At 39.3% G+C, this 18,298-nt stretch overlaps 1 protein-coding gene across 2 annotated transcripts in view; it reads right to left on the bottom strand.

Annotated features, from left to right (window-relative positions):
* Positions 1 to 18,298, bottom strand: part of AFF3 (ALF transcription elongation factor 3) — a 329,101-nt gene that overhangs the window by 138,004 nt on the left and 172,799 nt on the right. The window lies entirely within an intron of this gene.

Raw genomic sequence — 18,298 nt, 5'->3', positions numbered from 1 at the left:
ATTGCCTTTATCATTGTGAAGGAGTTGAGTAAGTTCCTAACTCCAACGTGTTTGTGCCTTGCAGGACACAGACATGTGGCAAGCCCCAGATGAGGGGTGCTGCACTCTACCTTTTTCTCCTCCCTGTTTTGTCTTGAGGGACACTTTTTCATACCTAAGAGATAGATGCAGCTTGACCTGACTTTTATGTAGTCATCCTTTACACAGCTTCAGGTAGAAGGTAGGCACCTGCTCAATACTCTTATGGTCCAAGTCTGAATGAGTTGGTCTCCAAAGCAAGGCAGCTTTTGGGAAGGGATAAATGAAACACTTCAGACAAGAAGTTTGCTCCTCTCTAGTGCAGGAGTTTAAGGGATGGACATGTTTCTTCGACATTTTCAGCACCAACAGCCACAGTATTTGGTACACAGTAACTTAAGAGAATTAATATGAGAAATAGTGCCAAGCATGACAATCCTGAAGGTTGGTTTGTATGTTAGAAGAACTGAAGAGCCAATAAGATCCTGCCTTAGGCAGGGGGATTGCTGACACTATCAAGAGCCTGCCTGGCAGATGCTTTGCTGGGTTTTGCTACCATTAACTGACTGTGGAATTGTTTCTCAGTGATATTCCAAGGAGCCATGCAGAGATCCACAGCCTCCCAAAATAATACTGGAGTTATATTTCCATGACTCATTTCTTTTTAAAGAGAAAAGAAATGTTCTTGTTTGAAAAAAGCGTGTGTGAGTCTCTTGCCCATTCCTCATTAGTGCTGACAGAACTGCTTCCTGACCTGGCATGGACTGAGCTGCTGCATTTTTTACATAGTGGAAAGTCTCTGGCTGTTCTGCCAGTGAAAGGACCAGCCCTTTCAACACAGTTTATTAGCAATAAATGTCACCTTTAAAGCATTCTTGATAAACAGTTTATTTCCTAATAAAAATTGCATTCTTTTATTTTATTTGAGGCTAAAAAGTTGCATGATTTATTATACTTCTGTAATCTATGTGCATGCCTCTAATCAGAGCATCATCTGGTTTGCAGTTTCAGTATCAGAATTGCTTTGCTTTTCACTTCTTTGAGGCAGATCATTCATCTTATGACTTCCTTATCTGATAAGTGCCAGCAATAACAGTATATAGCAATTTTTAATATACAGTAACTTCTTAAAACTCAGGCAGCAAAAAACATAGGCAATCAGATTGCTGTTTGCCTCAAGTATCTGGCATATGTGCTACTGTTTGCAAAAGATTAAGGAATTATGTATTAAGGAATATTCCAACAGTAAAGGTGTATGACTATAAATTGACAAATAGGAGATTTGCAATGTGGATATTTAACCCTAAGTCTGTTATCTAAAAAAGTACCACTTTCACACCTTTTTTTCTTACTTCTCCCTCGGAGGACCATTTATTTTGTGAGAAATGTGATGTTGCATACATAGACTAGAGCTGTTTCCACTGCTAAAACCCTGTTGCCAACCAAAGTGTTTTTCCCTACAAAAAGTTGAGGTGCTGAACCCAAAAGAACACATGGGAATGACTAAGTGTCCCTTTCTTCCAAAGGGCAATTCTTTAAGTTATCTTTGTCAATTGAAGAATGGGGGCAGCCAGACTGGGAACATCTGGTGGCTTTGACCTAAAGTTATCCTACTTGTGAAATATTCCATTCAGTGCTTGTGATTGCCATTTGCTCAAGAGGCAGTTCTTCCAGGTTACACAATTGGTGACCCCACTGTCACCTTCAGGAAGACGTGTCCTGAAGAGTCTGCTCTGTGCCAGCACAAACCAATCTGTTACAACAGCAGAGCTCTTTCCTCCCACCTTGCCTGCCCAAGTCTGACAATGATGCCTTCATCCAGGGAAAGGACCAGAGGGTTGATTAAAAATAAGGGTGACCTTTTTTTTTGACATGTCAAAATCTTTCATTTCTTCTTTTCTCCAACATCATTTCTCATCCACACTTCAATAAAAAGCAGCCTTAATGGTATTTTTTTTCCCCCAACTAGTTTCTCTTCTCCTTCTTTACTTTCAGTTGTGGTATATAATAAAGCTTTCTACATAATTTAAATTTGATGTAACCCTTTCTGACACAAAGATTTAGTAAGACTACTGATATCTGCCAGGGTTGATAATTGACATTATCATGAATATCTGAATGTGAATTTACAAGAATAATACACTGAGTTGTGTATTATTGTGAATAATACACTGTGTTGATATATTGTTTATTTATCTCTACCCTTTGAAATTCAGAAAACTATAAAATTAAATAAAATTAGGAAAAAAAGAATCAGAAAGCCACCATGAAAAATGTCCCAAACTACAGGCTGTCAGCACTGAGGAGTGGTAAGATTTAAATGTAGTATAATGTTTTCTTGAAAATAGAAACATTAAACTATGTGCAGAGTCTCCTTCTGGCTGCCAAGAACACAGCCTCAAAAATCAGGAGAAAGGATAAAGGTGTCCAGAAAATGTCAACACTTTGCAAGATCAAGCAGAAACAAATCCAGAATATGTTCAAGTGTGCCAAGTCTCAGGATTTTAGACTCTATCTGAAGATATTTGAGACAGATTCAAACACTAGTAGGGACATATGATTATACTGAGATTTTTTTTGATACATAGTGTGAAATGTCTGAAAATGCAAGCCTAAATGGCAACTATTTAACTAACTAAACAGAAAGAACTCAACTTTTATTGTAAAGTGAACTTTCATGCACATCTTTTCTCAGGAAAATTCCCTGCCTTTGAAGTTTGGCATTGGCAGTACTGCCATAAAGCACCCGATGGACTGAAAACTGTTTGAAAAAGACTGATGAAAATTTAAATGTATTTAAGAGCCTTAGCACCTTCAAATTGGTGTTAGAACATTGATTGACACAAAGGTTTTTGAAATTAGAAAGAGAAAAAAAGCAGGGTCATTTTTAGCAGAAATCAGACAAAAAATAAGTCAGAAACACCTGGCACCAGAAAATGTTCCAGCCACTACAAGATAATGGTCCAATTTAAAACCAATTTATAGTCTTCTTCAAACCTGATTAACTTAATCCTAAAGCCTGAACACTGCCAACTAAAGAAAGTACTCAGAAGACATTTGGGGTCCAGAAGTGGGGAAAACAAAGACTTCTAGATCAAAGAAGGAAGCCCTGACCAGGCTGCTTAAAAATATATGTGGATAATGATATGTCCTGCCCAACTGGAGGACAGCTTGCCTGAGATGACAATGACTGCCCTCCTTCTCCTGCAGCCAGATGCACCAGCCCAAGGAGCAGCTCAGGGACCCTTTCTTTGTTTTGTAACACACATTTCTCCTTGTGAGAGTTGCAGCAATGTTGTTTTGCGCTGGTGCTGGTGGTGACGGCAGGTCTCATTCACATGCATGCTGTAACTCTACAACCCTGCAACTCTGCTCGTCTCTGCCTGTAGTAAATCAGTTTTCAGCAGTCATACATAAATGTCCAGTTTTACAAGCTATAAAGGTCCAAGCCTAGTTAATCTTACTCAACATGCCAACTTGGCTTTTCTTCTCACTGAAGGGAAAGCCTACAAATAAAGAAATCTATAGTATTGCATATCCTTGCTCCAAGTTCAGTTTCTGCAGCAACAATTAAGTAACCAGACATTTCTTGGGGATTAATGACTGCTTGGCAGTGTTTTGTTTGGAGCTTTTAACCCTAGCTTGTTGATAATTTTTCAGGAAAAGTACCATGCAGAGGTAAATAATAGTACTCACTCTAGATTTAAGGCAATGCTATTTATCTAGTGTCATCAGTCTTGCTGTGTGGCACATGATACCGGGAATGGTTGAACCGATTCAGAAAAATCATAATTAATAACAAGCAGGGAGATGGGTATCATCTAGATTTTAAGTCTTACCACATGCATAATCTTGCTGTTCACTCAGTGCCAAAACCAGAACTTATCACTGGATCATTAAGAAAACCAACTGTTTAATCCTCCTCTCTGCTTATGCTCACCTAGCTGATTTTTGATTAATAATATTTTGTCTCTCTAGACATGATGATTTAAGAAATATGTGTGGCACCTCATAAAGGCCCCTGTCAAACACCTTTAGAAAATTATTTTAGCTGACTCAACTTCATCCACTGCTCTACTGACATGTCACAGGAATTATAGGAGATTTGTGAGACACAATTTTCCTTTGCAAATACTCTTGCTGGTTAGCTCAGGGGGACTGGAGAGGATCTGTCTTTGTAGTTGCCTACACTGAAATGCAGATTTTAGGGAAGCATTAGATATATTTATTCAGCTGGAAGTCAAGGCCATGCAAAACTAATGCAGAGCTTTCCAAGACCCTTTAGCAAGTGATCACAAGACACAGTCTGAGAACCTCTGATCTAGTTACTCTTCTGTCTTCACAATATTATCTTTTTTTTTTTTTTTTTTTAACACGAGTCTCCCTTTTTAACTGCTGTCAGTTGGCAAATATCCCTTTCAATTCAATGAAGCTTCCTTGCCACTAGCTGTCAACATGGCTATGATTTTAGTGTCAAATATCCAAAGCAAAGAGTCAGACACTGAAACTTTTGGGGACTGTGTTGAAGCTGGCAGTATTTCACTGTGGTAAGGTTCTTATCATGTGAAAAGCTAATTTTCATTTTTCAAAATTGGTTCCTGTGGTATCTGTCATTGCTGCAACTTTTCTAACTCAAACCTCCAATATGCACCTATAAAATGGAAAGATAAAGCTGTTTCATCTTGTTTCTTTATGATATCACTTATCCATACTTAGAACTCGTTTTCTACTTCCTCATCAGCCCCACAGTTTCCTTGGAGCAACTGATAATTTTCTGCTTTCCATTTGAGCATCTCTTATTGGTCATTATCCTTTTGATAACATGTTATTCAGAACCATCACCACCTGAAAAAATACCTCATAATTTTCCAGCTTCAATTGTTTCCTTTTTCACTTATGTTTTCTCCATTCATTTGGGTGGGTTTTAATTTATAATTAATATTAGCCATGTATGATGCAAAATGCTTTCCAAACTTGAGATAAGCAGCACACATGGCTTCACCCACTAAATGAAGGATGAAATAAGGGAACTCTGGTGAGCTCCCTATCATGGTGCCGAAATTGCAGGAAGGACACTGAGCTGGGTGCCAGTTCAGCACTGAACCTCAGTCAGCAGTTCTTCTGTCTCTCCTACTCCTGCTAAAATGATTTCAGGGAGTCACTTTTTTCATTGCAATCTGCTGCAAACACATTCTACCACATTTCTCCTCTGGCACCAGTCCCAAGGCTCTCCAAATGCTTCGCTGCTCTCTGTAATATGAATTCCTTTCATTAGACTTCATTGGTATAATGTCCAAAGATACATGGCAATCCAGGGGCAAGTGATTGTCAAGGAATATTTTTTTTTTTTTGTTCTAAACAAAGAAATAAAGGTAACTGTGTAGCTTGTGACTGTGCCATTTTTGCTGTGCTTGGTTCTTCAGATGTGCACAGATGGTCATCAGCAGAAACTGCTTGATAGTAACAGGACTTGGGAGTCTCTGTGTGTGTCTGTGTGTATCTGTGTGTGTGTGTGTACATGCTCATGCCCATGAGCGGGAAGAAAAAAGGAGAAATTTGGCCCATGAAAAGGAAGAAGGTAAGAGATTTTGCCGACTGCAGCACTAAAGAATGTGTTCAGCATTAAATCTCCAGATATTTGGTATCTACAGAACTAAACCATTCCAAATCATGAGCAGTTGCAACGTGATCTGCGGATCAATTCACCCTACAGCAAATCAGAAATGCCAGTGCAATAAGTTTCTGTTTGGAATATGTTATCTCTGCTTTAGTGGAACCATCCTGAAAATAACCTCAACACTTAGTCAAGGTTCAGCAATCTAGGACAGATAAATGTAAAAGAAGGCTACAGCTGCTTACTTATCAAACTGACTTATTTAGGTCCTTCATTTATATGATTATAATTCTTTAACATAGAGGCTTGCAAATTTTTATTCATTTTGGGGGGGAATAAATGAGCCTGTAAGTCTGGAAGAAGTTATGGATACCTAAAAGAAATGTGGTTTCATTCTAAAAACAAGGTAACTAGCTTATAAACCATGTCATGCTCTCTCATATCAGAGTTTAGGGCAAACCTCCCTCCCCTCCCTTATTAGGAAAGGAAGGTGTTCTTTTACAGGTAAATCCCAGAATAGCACTAGACCACTTCCTTATTTTTTTTTTAAATATTCTTCACTGGAATGAAAAAAAAAAGGTAAAATTTCTCCTTTAGTCACAGAGATGAATATCTCTTCCTAGCTAAGAAGCTATGTTTCCAGATGAATGCATTGAGCCATATGATACAACAAACTGTCTGAACACCAACCTTGCTTGGGCAAGCTGAGATGATGTGGTTAATCAAGGTACAATCTTTATTAGTGCATTAACCTCCTGCACCCAAGGACTATGGATTCTAATTCCTGAATTGCCATGCAAGACTGATGCAGCTAGTTTTCTAGTCTCAGTTGGCAGCAAGCTAACAGAAGTGGCTAATGAAGATGAATAGCTGCCTCTTGGGAGTGGGGGGAGGAAAAAGAGGAGAGGAAAAGACCTAGGATACTTCAAGGTCCAGATCTCTGCATGATTTCAGATAATAATGAAAAAGTGCATATAGCTGACATTTTCAGAGACTGTAACAAGCATGTTAATTCTTAGGCAATGGTAGTGGCTTCAGAAATGCTCTGGAAACATTTCAAGAATTTAAAATAAAGGCTATTGAAAAAAAATAGCAGGACACTGGTCTTACTCTTGTTTTGATGGATTATTGTATTAATACAGACAAAACAGCAGAGAAAAAAATGCTCAAATCTCAAAAACCAGGCACATTTAGTAAGGAAAACATCTGTGGTTTGGAGAAGACAGAAATACCATCATGGTAAATATTTATCAATACTGAAATATCTTTTCCACAAATGCATGCAATGTTCCAATATAAACACTCCTTCAATTCAGATAAAAATACACTGATAAATGCAAGGAGGTCACTGAAACAAATTTTGTGGGGGAAAAAATCTATTTTTTTTTAAACAAAATTTTCCATTCTCTTATGTTGTGGGAGGCTGGAAGTTTTGTGATAGGTGCACTAGTGGTCCTGGATCACTCCCTGATCAGAAGATGAAATAACAGGTCATTGGTTTAGTCTAATTTGTTCTTAATTCCAATTTCATACCCCTGAAGCCATTTTAAGAGGAATGGGGGTACCATAAAGACTTACTTGGTTCCTGGAAGCCTGGGGCCTCACTCAAAGGGCTCTTTTGTGCATCCACAGTGGAGATTCACCAGTGGGTATGAATTGGTATTTTTAGCTCAGCTTGTTCAGCCAACTGATTGAACATGTCAGCCTCCATGAACTTAGGGGCAACACAGTGATGCCTGTGTGCTCTGTGCACAAGTTGTGGGCAGACACCACATGAAGTAAATGTACCTTGTACTCTGGGTTGAAGTGCTACCAGAATGCCTTTTGGCTAACATACCTGTGAAGGCTGCCAACCATAACAAGAAGCAAGGAAGCTTCTGTTCTGTGCTACTACAACAAACATGGTCAGTGTGAAAAGATGATAGAGAGGGTAAGAAAAATCCATAAAAAGAAAAAAGTCAGAAATAAAGTATTAGAAGTTAAAATGCTGTCAAATGTAGCTCTATAAAGTATAGTTCCAAGAGGTTTTGCACTTGTGGTTTCTTAATGCAATTAAATTAAATCTGTAAATTTACAGGTGAAAATTACAGCAGGCTGGAGCCTTGGACTGAAAAGCTGAGCACCAAGACAGAGCCCCTCCTTCCCTTTTCCCTGCCATAAAACAAAGAGGCTCTGCAAGGCAAAGCAGCCTGTAAATCCTTCCTGGACAACCTTGCATGGATGTGGCTGACTGCAATTAGCAGACAATTTTGTTTATGATGCTCTGACAACTTGGGGAATCTGTTCATATACAAGTCATTTATTCTGAATGAGATTAAGAAATCAGTGTAGCACTGTGTGCTTCAGTGTATGTGAATTCAGCCATCTGTTCTCAAGGTTACATCATGTGCCTCCTATATCTGAATTGACAGAAAGATGTTAAATCTTGCTGGTTTGTATTCTAGAAGTAGCACAGTGGCACAATGTGATGTCTGAAGGCAACAGATACTAGTTCAGCTAAGGGTACAGAGGTGTACAGAGTTGAACATAGACAGGTTCATGTCCAGAAATTAGGAACACCATAGACTGGGACACTGGACCCAGAAAGGTGTTAGGAGGACAGGAAACTAACAACAAATATCCCACATCTCATACTCTTGCCCAAAGAGCTCAGTTCATCGGGGTGCATTTGAATATGGTAGCACAACAGAACTGGTTATGCCAATGCTGTAATAGTGTATTTCCTTCCATTCTTCAGAAATGCTGGGAATTCTGAAGAAGTGAAAAAAAAAGGAACAGGGAAGATCACAGATGAAATCATCTCTGTTACACTAAGAGCCACTAGGTTTGATTTGTGTCAGCATCTTCATGGGGCAAAACCCCCTGTAACATGACTTCTAGCAAACTATTTGGAGCTAACTGTGAAGTGTCCCCAGGAAAGGCAGAACTTCTACTCAACACCTTTAACAGGACTCTCAAGAGATGACTTTAAAAGTCAGGGGAAACTCTTGCCAGTCCACAATAATAGAAAAAGACAAAAATCACTTACATCATTAGGGTTACAATATACATCTTGTGTGTGTATTGTAAGGCAATGGATAGAAGAACCAAATGGCAAGGTGAAGGTAGGAAAAAAAGAACAACTTCTCATGAGCTAGTGGTTCACTGCAGGGATGCAGTGCTATGGAAATGCCTATCTTCATCTCTTCAAGTCATAAGATAAAGGATGTTTTTCCAAATTATATGCTTCAGCCAAATACAAGATAATAGGTTCAAGACAGAGGAGAGTGGCTGGAGTGATCTGGCTTGTCACACAGGTCAGAGCACTAGTCATCCTGGGTGATAAGATACACCATTCAGACTCACACCTAAAATGTAGCTAAGCCTGATTTTCTTGTTTATTTTTCAGTCCATAAAAATCCTCAGCATTTATGGTTGTCAATACATTGTAAGTCAAGAAAACACGTGAACCATTTGCATTCACCTGTGAATGTTAGGTACTGACCACAAAAGGAGTGACTGTGAGAAAGGCAAGTCCCATTGTGCTTTAGAAAACATAGAAACAGAAGTTTCTTATTTTCTTATGTATGAATAACCTATGGTCCATACTTGCCCTGTGCTGCTTTTGATTTCATAAGCTCCTGATGCACCACAATAAACCTTGGGGATTTGAGTGTGGGATAAACACAATGGAGGCATTTGCCCAACACTCTTGCTATGGCCTGCAGAAGGATAGCATGGGGCACATCAGTGGACCTAAGATCTGGACCATCCTCTAGAAGAGTGGGGAGAGGGCTGAGGCCAGTCTCTTGCTGCTGTGCAGGGAGGTGTTAGGCTTGCCAGCAGCATGGTGTGTCAGGAGTCCTTGTGAGGGCACTGTGCACAAGCAGGGAGCCCGCCTGGCTGGGAGCTCTGCTCACCATCCTGTGCTCAGGAGCCAGTGCTGATGCCTTAAGGTTTAGTTTCCATATTTTCCAGATTCCATGGGCATGAAACAGCACTTACAATTTCTCCCTGCAACACATGGGGTGGCCTTTGCAATGCTGTCAGAGGCGGGCAGAGCCCCTTTGTTTGCCTCAGATGTCCCTAGGCAATCTGGCATTTCTTGTTAAAGCTCATTTTGTGTGTGTGCTTCTCTCTAGCTGCAAACACAGCCATGGAGCAGTGAAGGGGATCATTCTGTAGCTGTGCAATTTACATTTGTCTAGTGCTTATATTAAGTGTGTTCCTCACAACTCTTATTGTCTCAAGCTCTGTCTGTTTTAAGCCCTGAAACAGTATTTCGTGCTTATTATATGCACTGGCTTTCATTTGCAAGGTAGTCTGCAAAGCTGAATTAGGCATCCCAGCATCCCCATAATCTCTGTAAGTACCATAATATTATTATGAGTTACAACTCATAAAATTGGAACTAAGGTTGAAAGAATCTTGAGTCAGAAAGTCCCTTAAGAAAACCCTTGTCTCGACATAAATGGCACTGAGGGTGACAATGCCAATCTGTGGTTCCAGATGGAAAAAATAGTACAAGGTATGAAAATATACATTGAAGACTTCAGTCAACTCTGAAAACATGTTCTGGCTTCATCCATTACACCATTTATTTCATTAAGAAATAGATTAACATCAGTATCTTATGCATTATTGTAGACATTGTCTGCGTAAGAAATTTGTATCTATTAAAAAAAAGCAATGATTTTTAAGCCATTTTAACTAAAATGAAATACATTTAGATTTATCTAGTTTTTCTAAAATCACATTAAATTATTAGAAAGCAAAATAAGCAGATGTTTGAAACAGTTTTTAACTGTTTAACTTGAACTACTGAAGGCCCTGTATGGGGCACAGCAAACCTTTGTGGGACAGCATGTCAGGCTGCCTCACCATTTCTAGGCATTCTCTGCCAGTGCTGTACCAGACTCTCACCACAGACAGCTTGGTTTTACAGCTAGAATGATATGAAAAATGATGCTAGCAAAAGTTTTTATGACTCTCTAAAAAATTCCTCAATATGTTTGCCAGCAAACAGTAGGTGATTATGAAATTGTAGGCTACATTATGATAGAGGTATGCAAGGAAATAAGATGGTTACAAATGTTTGTTTATTTTTGAACTCTTAACTACATGATTTACTTATCCACTTTACAATATAATTAACATTCCTTTGCTGACATTTAAAAAACGAGGATGTATATGTTTTCTTTTTTTTAATCTCTTAGAAATCATGTAGAAAAATTAACGTAATACATAAAGAAAAAGGAAACAGGACATATCTTTACCACTATATAATTATGTTACCTATTTTTCAGAGTACAGAGAAATAGAAATAACTGCCTTAGCATTGGGAATCTAAAATACTGAGAGTCACAAAAGGTTGTTTCATGGTAGCAAACATTAATTTCTTTTAATTCCTCTTTATAAGAAGCATCAAACTGCAATTCATTGAAATGGGAAGGTTCAGATAATGTCTATGTAGCAATTAATATCCATTTAAGCCTTCAGGGATTTCTCTGCCCAAGCAAGGTTTTCACCCCTGTTGATTAAACTTAGTCCTTTAGGTCAGTTCTTTTTCACTTTGAAAGAGTTTCTTAGTAAAACAAGCAGTGGGTATATCCTTCTAAGCTTTAGGATACAGAGAAGCCCATCAGAAGAAAGACCACAACATAAAGCTTTTTTCCCTACTAGCAATAAAACCATAAATTTGAAATACTCTCAAAATGCAATGGAGTCAGTTGAAGATCTCTGCACTGGTAAAAAAGTACTATAATAATGAACATTTGGGGTTCCTGCAAGAAGGTGGCTTAAAATAATCTGCATGGGCAAGGCAACTACATCCAAAGGATGTAGTTTGTAGTGTGGAGAGAAGAAACAGTGATCTAGAGGTGACTCAACTAGTGCAACTCTATGTTCAGAATACCAGACAGAAAAAATACCAGTGGTACAAACCCAGTGCATTTCCAGTGCTGGATTACATCAACCAAAGGGAGCTTGTGTTACAGCAAGGCAAAACACCATGACCTGCCAAGGGTTTTGCAGACTGTTCAGCAAATAGAAGCACTCATAATACTTGTGCACCAGAAAAAGAGGAGTTTTAAGACAGAGGATGTGATAAAGTGAGATGAGAAAAGATAAAAACTGTACTTTCAAATTAATCCTTTAATGCCAACTAGCAGTAAAGCTTTTAGTAGAGTCTGTTCAGTTTTATTGATAGGTTCAATGTGTTGAATCCCTATCCATATTTTAGCCTCAGTGCCTCAATTCACATTGCCATTGGTTTCTGATGCTTAATCTCATTAGTGCAGCTATTTGTATTGATATACCCAATAAGGTTGCTAACACTACCTTAGCTAAGTGTTATTTATTGTATCTGTATATACAACAATATTAACACAGTCAAGCATCAGCATCGGCACTTGAGGGCACCATTAAATTCTCCCAGTGTTCAGTGAGAGATTTAATGATGGATTTAATAGTATTAAATAGGAAAAAATGCCCTTGGCCTTTACATTCTCATTTAAAAACATATAAAAGAGTAGTAATTCAGGCAGTTATACTTCTTTCAAAGATTTTCCTTTAAATCATGCTCAGCCATAAGAGATCAGCTGTACTTTGGTAGTTATTGTATCTTGACCAAAGACAGCAGCCCCTGGCCTACCAGAATCCCCAAATTGTTGGCAAATTCTAACTCAAGTTCCTACAATAAATATGGGTGAGTTTGCTGCTAAAAAAATAAGGACTAGTGAAAAATTAGCACGATGATGTTGCCTGCAATCTACAGTGATGAGACTTCTGTTAGCAATAGAGGTAAGCAGAGCTGTGAAATAACTGGACATTTATGTCCAGGCTTTTATGCTGACTTTTTCCATGGAATATAAATATGCTAGAGTTCTGGAAGTTTTTGTGCAGTAGTATGCCTGCTGAATTTTTTCATACCCTTTAGCTACCTTTACCTTGCTTTCTTCCCATCTCCAGATCTCTGTTACTAAATCACAGAATTGATTAGCTTGGAAAAGACCTCTGAGTAAATAATACTCTGAGATCATCAAGTCCAGCTATTAATCCAGCACTGCCAAGTCCACCAATAACCCAGGTCCCCAAGTGCCACATCTACACATCTCTTAAATATCTCCAGGGATGGTGTCTCAACCACTTCCCTGGGCAGTCTTTTCTGATGGATCTACTGATGTTGTGTAGCCCATCAACAAGAGAATTGCACTTTAGAAAGGCACAGGAAATGCTTCTTTCCCCTGTCTTTGAAATAACTGCATCCTTTAGGTCAAAGAACTAGGACTCAGTATGCACTGGAGACTTTCTGTATACACTGCCTAGCCAAGTCTGTCCTCTTACATTCAGTTTGAAAACACACAGTGGGAGGGAAAAAAAAAACGTTGGGAGACAAAAATTCTCCCTATGCGACCCTTACCAGTGACCAGAGGGTCACCTAAGCACCGGTGACTCCTTCTTAAGCTTGGAAACTGTGAGCCATATATGCAGGCTCACAGTGACTCTGTATGTAGAACCAAATTTGTATCACCAGGAATGAACAATTGTTCATTTGTAGGCTTTTTTAAAATGTATTTTCAGTGTCTATCATGAAAAGGATTAAACACTTATATTAGCAATATGAATACTGACAATTAAATACTGACAGTAAACCCATCATATTTGAATTGAAACCAAATTTAAAAGGCTTTTCTCAGCAATTTTGGCATTAAAAAGAATATGGATCAAATCAAAATTATACTTGCACACACATGGGTAGTAACACTTAAAACTAGAACCTTAGCAGCAAATCATGCAAAAAACGACAACAACAACAAAAGCTGAAGTGACTGCTTGTCAGGGAACATTCACATTTTCCTCTGAAATTTCCCTGCTTGTAAATAGTTCCACTGACACAGATACTGGGGTATTTTGAATAAACTCACTTTATAACATCTCTCAATACAACACACCTAGTTTAAAGCAGGAGTTATGCAACAGAGACAAAGAAAGGGACAGGCCATTCCCATTTCTTCACACATCCAGGCATGCTGGATTACTTATAGAGTATTATAGAAATGTACACGTTTAATTCCACAGTGCTTCCCAAAACAAGGGTAAAATATTGCTGATATTCAGCCACATCACAGGTGGGAAAAAGCTATATAGAGCGCACAGTTCTCTGCACAACAGAAAGGGGATGGGGAGTAGGCTAAAGAAAGTATTATCCAGGGATGAGAAGAAATCCCATTTTTTATCAGACAAGCCCTCAAGTCTCTGATGTCATTTCAGAACATGAGTCTTTGGCTATTGCAGATACAGCTAACATCCTCATACAATGAAACACATGCTTGTCAGTTTGTCTGTTTCAGAAAAATGAGTGAAGAAAACCAGGTTCTTCATCATACCATTAGAGCCAGGACTCCTGCATCCCCATTCACACTATCATTTTGCTGCATCAGACCTTAGGTGGATACACAGCTAAGGTTTAGTTTATATATTTGCAAGTGTGGTGCATATGTAATATGCACATTTTGCACATTTATTTTGGATAATGAGAAAGCAATTTGCAGTTAATTAAAAAAAATTATCTTAAGTGGTAAGGTTTATTGAGAAAGTACCAGTACAGGTACCATAGAGCTGTCTTCTCTTGCAATCTACAATAAGATTTATTTTATTTTTTTATCATCTCTAGCAGCAGGCAATCCAGTATTAGGCATTCCTGAAATGACTTCATAGCACTTTGCCATCTTTGGATGAGATAATTGCGGTGAGCCTTTTGGAGTATCTAAGCTTTACTTCTGTCTGTGGGTGCTCAGAGACAACTCCCATTGAAGTCAATGGGAGATAAATGCCCATAAATAGTAAGTAAAAGGAATTTTACTAGTGGCAGTTAGGATTTATAAATGCTTGAGTAGGCAAAATCCCTTCCTCAAGCTGGTTGCTAAAATGATATACTTTTAAGAGACTGAAAAGGTTCATCTAAAATTTACTCTCTTGGTTAAATAATACTTACACAGGTTTTTGCATGCCGATTATGTATCAATTATTGTATAATTGCATCATTACTTTAATTAGATTAAACCGCATAATTGGGATGTCTAATTAGAGACTGAGGGGGAAAAAAGGTAACTTACCTGACATTAACTGTGGTTTTGAAGAGGGGCTTCCACACAGATTTTGCCCTAGGGGCAAGTTTCCAGTGCAGGAGTCCCTGGCTTCCTCTACAGTGACAAGACTGAGGTGGCACCAGGTACAGCACCACCATCCAGAACCTTTCCAGAGCAAGGTTCTGATAGGGAGGGCATTTGCCACTTGGTGCCTTATCAGTGAGGTGTGTCAGAGCACTGGGCTCCAAGTCAGCAGTGACAGCAGTGAGGGGACATGGGTCATTGAGTTTGTGTGGAAAACCTTTTGCAGAAAAACAGAGTTAGTGTCAAGGAAGCTGCTCCTCTCTTCCAAATGCTGGGCCACAGAGACCATGAATTCTTGGTAATGAACAACTGCATTTTAAATAGAGATGCAGGGGGAGAAATCTTATCCAAAGAGCAACAGAGAGACAAGTTGATCAGCATTCTGATTTTCCAACTGGAAGTGGGAAGTTGAAGATGTACCTCCTCAAATGGAGTCAAAAGGGGTCCCAAAGCCTAGAGTATCTTCTGGAGGATACTCATGGGAAATAGCAATATAGTACAAAATCTACTTGGACAACTTTCCATAGAAATAAATTGGTTTCTAACCCTTTCAGACTGGACTTCTGAGCAATTTTGGAGGATCACTTAGAAGTGTCAATCCTATACATGTTAAATGACATATCACCGCCTTATTTTTTTTAAGAGTGCATTGAGATTTTGGGAAGAAAAGAGGTATTAGGCTGAACTGATAGAGCTGGAGATGGATGTGAAATCTGCAGAAGTCTCCAAAACTATCTGCAGGTCATGACATAAGCTAAACACATTTCCAGTGATGAACTTACATTGTGTCAGGACTTTATTGAAAGCTGTCAGAAGAACAAATGCTCTAGGGTAGTGAAGGGATTATCATTTTTTTCCTCCAGATATACAAGTTCAACAGATTCACTTCTGCATCTTCATAAGACATAGCAAGAGCCTGAAGTTGGAATGGCCTAGTTAAGGTGGAGGTGCCTTTGGGGGCAAAGCCTCATGACAAGTAAAGCTACAGATACATAATTATTGGCAAAGGAGCCTAGGATTTGAGACTTCTCAGAATCTTTTGAACTTAGGAGACAATTTCAGATAAGGCTGAACTTCAAAGGATGAAGCAGCAGAGGGGTGAACCAACACATTCTGGATCTCTCCCCCATTCTCCAGGAAAGGGTCCTATCAGGTGTTGCAAACCCTGTTGAAATGCTAAGAGGAAGGGTCCCTTCCAGTTAGGAGCACAAGGCCCCTGCAAATAATCTGCCTTTGGATCATGAATCTGCATGATAATTGTGAATGGGAGGTGTAAACATGTAGTTCTTTTCTTGAGTCCTGGTCTGGATCCACTCAGCAAAGTGCTCCACAGAGACACTGAAATAGCAGCTCCTGCCCCAAAACACTGGCAGTCCAAATATGAGATGAAATTCAAGATGGATGCAGGCAAAGGAAACAATACATGAAAATGGTGATCTAATTTTGGCTACCAAATCGACTTTAGCACACTAAGATTGTGTAAAGTGTTTTTAAAGTCCAAGTGCTACTAGGCATATTTGCTCTTTTCTTTTTTTTCCCCAGAAGAACCACAGCACATTTAACAAGTGGGCTTATCAAAGGCATCATTCACCTCTGTATCCTAACCAAGACACAGTAACTAAGCTGGGGGAAGACCAGCAAGGGCCAAGGCATGTATGTTTGAAAATATAGGAAAGGAGATGTCAGAAAAATTGTCCCATGGTTGAAGATGCTGACTGGCTCAGCATTCCTTCTGTTTTGGTTTATTATTTTTTACCTGATAACTCAGAATGAAATAAAAATGGAAAGACTACTTATGGTGACATGAGATGGTGAGATGCTGCTGTTGGGCTCCAACAAGAAAGATGTATCATGACTGAGCTGATCAGAGAGTTACTGTGAAGCAAACCAGTCCATATAATTCTTATGATCAGCTTTGTAGAGGGTTCTGGCACTAATATGTTTGAAGAGTGTTGGCCAAAAGAACTTGGACTATCAGGTGTTGGCTGGCACCAGGTGTCAAATTTGGCTCTGGTCCTGGGAGACTAAGATTCACAGAAAGGCAACAGGCAGGGCTGGAAGAATCATCACATTGGACAAACAAAATTGTCTTGATCCTGTTTATTTGAGTGTTCTAAGAATTACAGGCATCTAGAGAGTCAGTGGGGAAGTAAAGAATTTATTGAAGTAAAACATCAAGGGTTTTTTAATGAAGTGCATAGCAAATAGAAGTTGGTAACATCCTTCTTCCTGGTCACAGCTATTTTTAAATCCATAAATCCCTATAGAGCCCTGAAAAGCTGAGTTGCTTGGGGTAGGGTATTTTACAGACCATGCCAGAAATAAGCATTGTCTACTTGACAATAATTTAGAAACCCGCCCTTGTCCCCCAGGCCCCAGATGAAGTGTTTCATGAGTGCAATGGCAGAGGGCAAGGTTGCCTGTCACACCTGCACAGTCCTGGTGAGGGGCAGTGTGCAGTTTCATGTCTGCCACTGATCCAAGAAGGAGGCTGCCCTTCACCTCCTGAGCTGCCAACCTGCACATGAACATGATGGCAGGTACTGTTGTAGATGGAAGAAGAGGCAATCCTGCTGCACATCTGGCCTGATGATCAGCAAGGACAGCCTTTCTGAAGCAGTGGGAGCACATGGAACTACAGTGCCATTGGAAACCAGAGATGAATTTTTTATAAACCAGTGAAACATAGGCATGGGGAATGATGTGGTGTGTGAGTTGGAGTCTCACCACTTGTTTTGTTCTGGAGTGCATTGTTGAGTGAGAAGCAACAGCTTTTTCAGTGCTCACAAGTGTACTCTTGTTTTCCTGTGGCACTGTCTTGGTTAATTTTTGAATCTGAATATGGGTTAAAAGAGAATTCTCCTCTGTATTTTGCACAGAGAAAAGACAAGTGATTAAGCCAAGTCAGCTACCTATTAGAAATTTCCCATGAATGAAACAATCATCCACCATAAGGTGATTCTGACTGATAACTGAGTTCATTGGGCATGAGGGGATGCAATTGCATTTGCAGGGATTTCTATATGGACCAAAGGAATTTCAAGAGATCAACTGATAAAATTGCTCAAAAAAAATTATAACTTTATGGATAAACAGATACCAAAAGTGATGCTGATTCCCCAAACTCCTTTCTTTGAAATGGAAGGAAGATTCCTCTGGACACTGACAACACTTCTTGGACTACAGTGAGTTGCATGCATTTTAACAATGTCTCCTCAAACTGATGGGAGATAGGGGAGGAAAGCTGGTCAGGTTGGATATTCATTACTCACTTCTAGCAGGATCAGAGAGGGGTGCAGAGCAGAGGAATTGTTAGTGGGAAAGCAGTGCTAATGTTTTCACAAATTATGTTGGAGGAACAGAGTTAAAGCTGCTGGACCACCCAGGGGCCCAAACATTAAAGGTAAATTGTGTGGTTAGAAGCAATGGAAGAGTAGTGTGAGTCCACCCTATCCCTTTCCTTGCAAGTTACAGGGAAGTAGGTAGGGTGCAAATGGAGCCATTTGGTTATTCA

Source organism: Agelaius phoeniceus, chromosome 2 (assembly GCF_051311805.1).
Source record: "Agelaius phoeniceus isolate bAgePho1 chromosome 2, bAgePho1.hap1, whole genome shotgun sequence".
Classification (NCBI taxonomy): domain Eukaryota; kingdom Metazoa; phylum Chordata; class Aves; order Passeriformes; family Icteridae; genus Agelaius; species Agelaius phoeniceus.
Note: the sequence above shows the minus strand (reverse complement) of the source record. Positions and strands in the feature narration are given on the sequence as shown.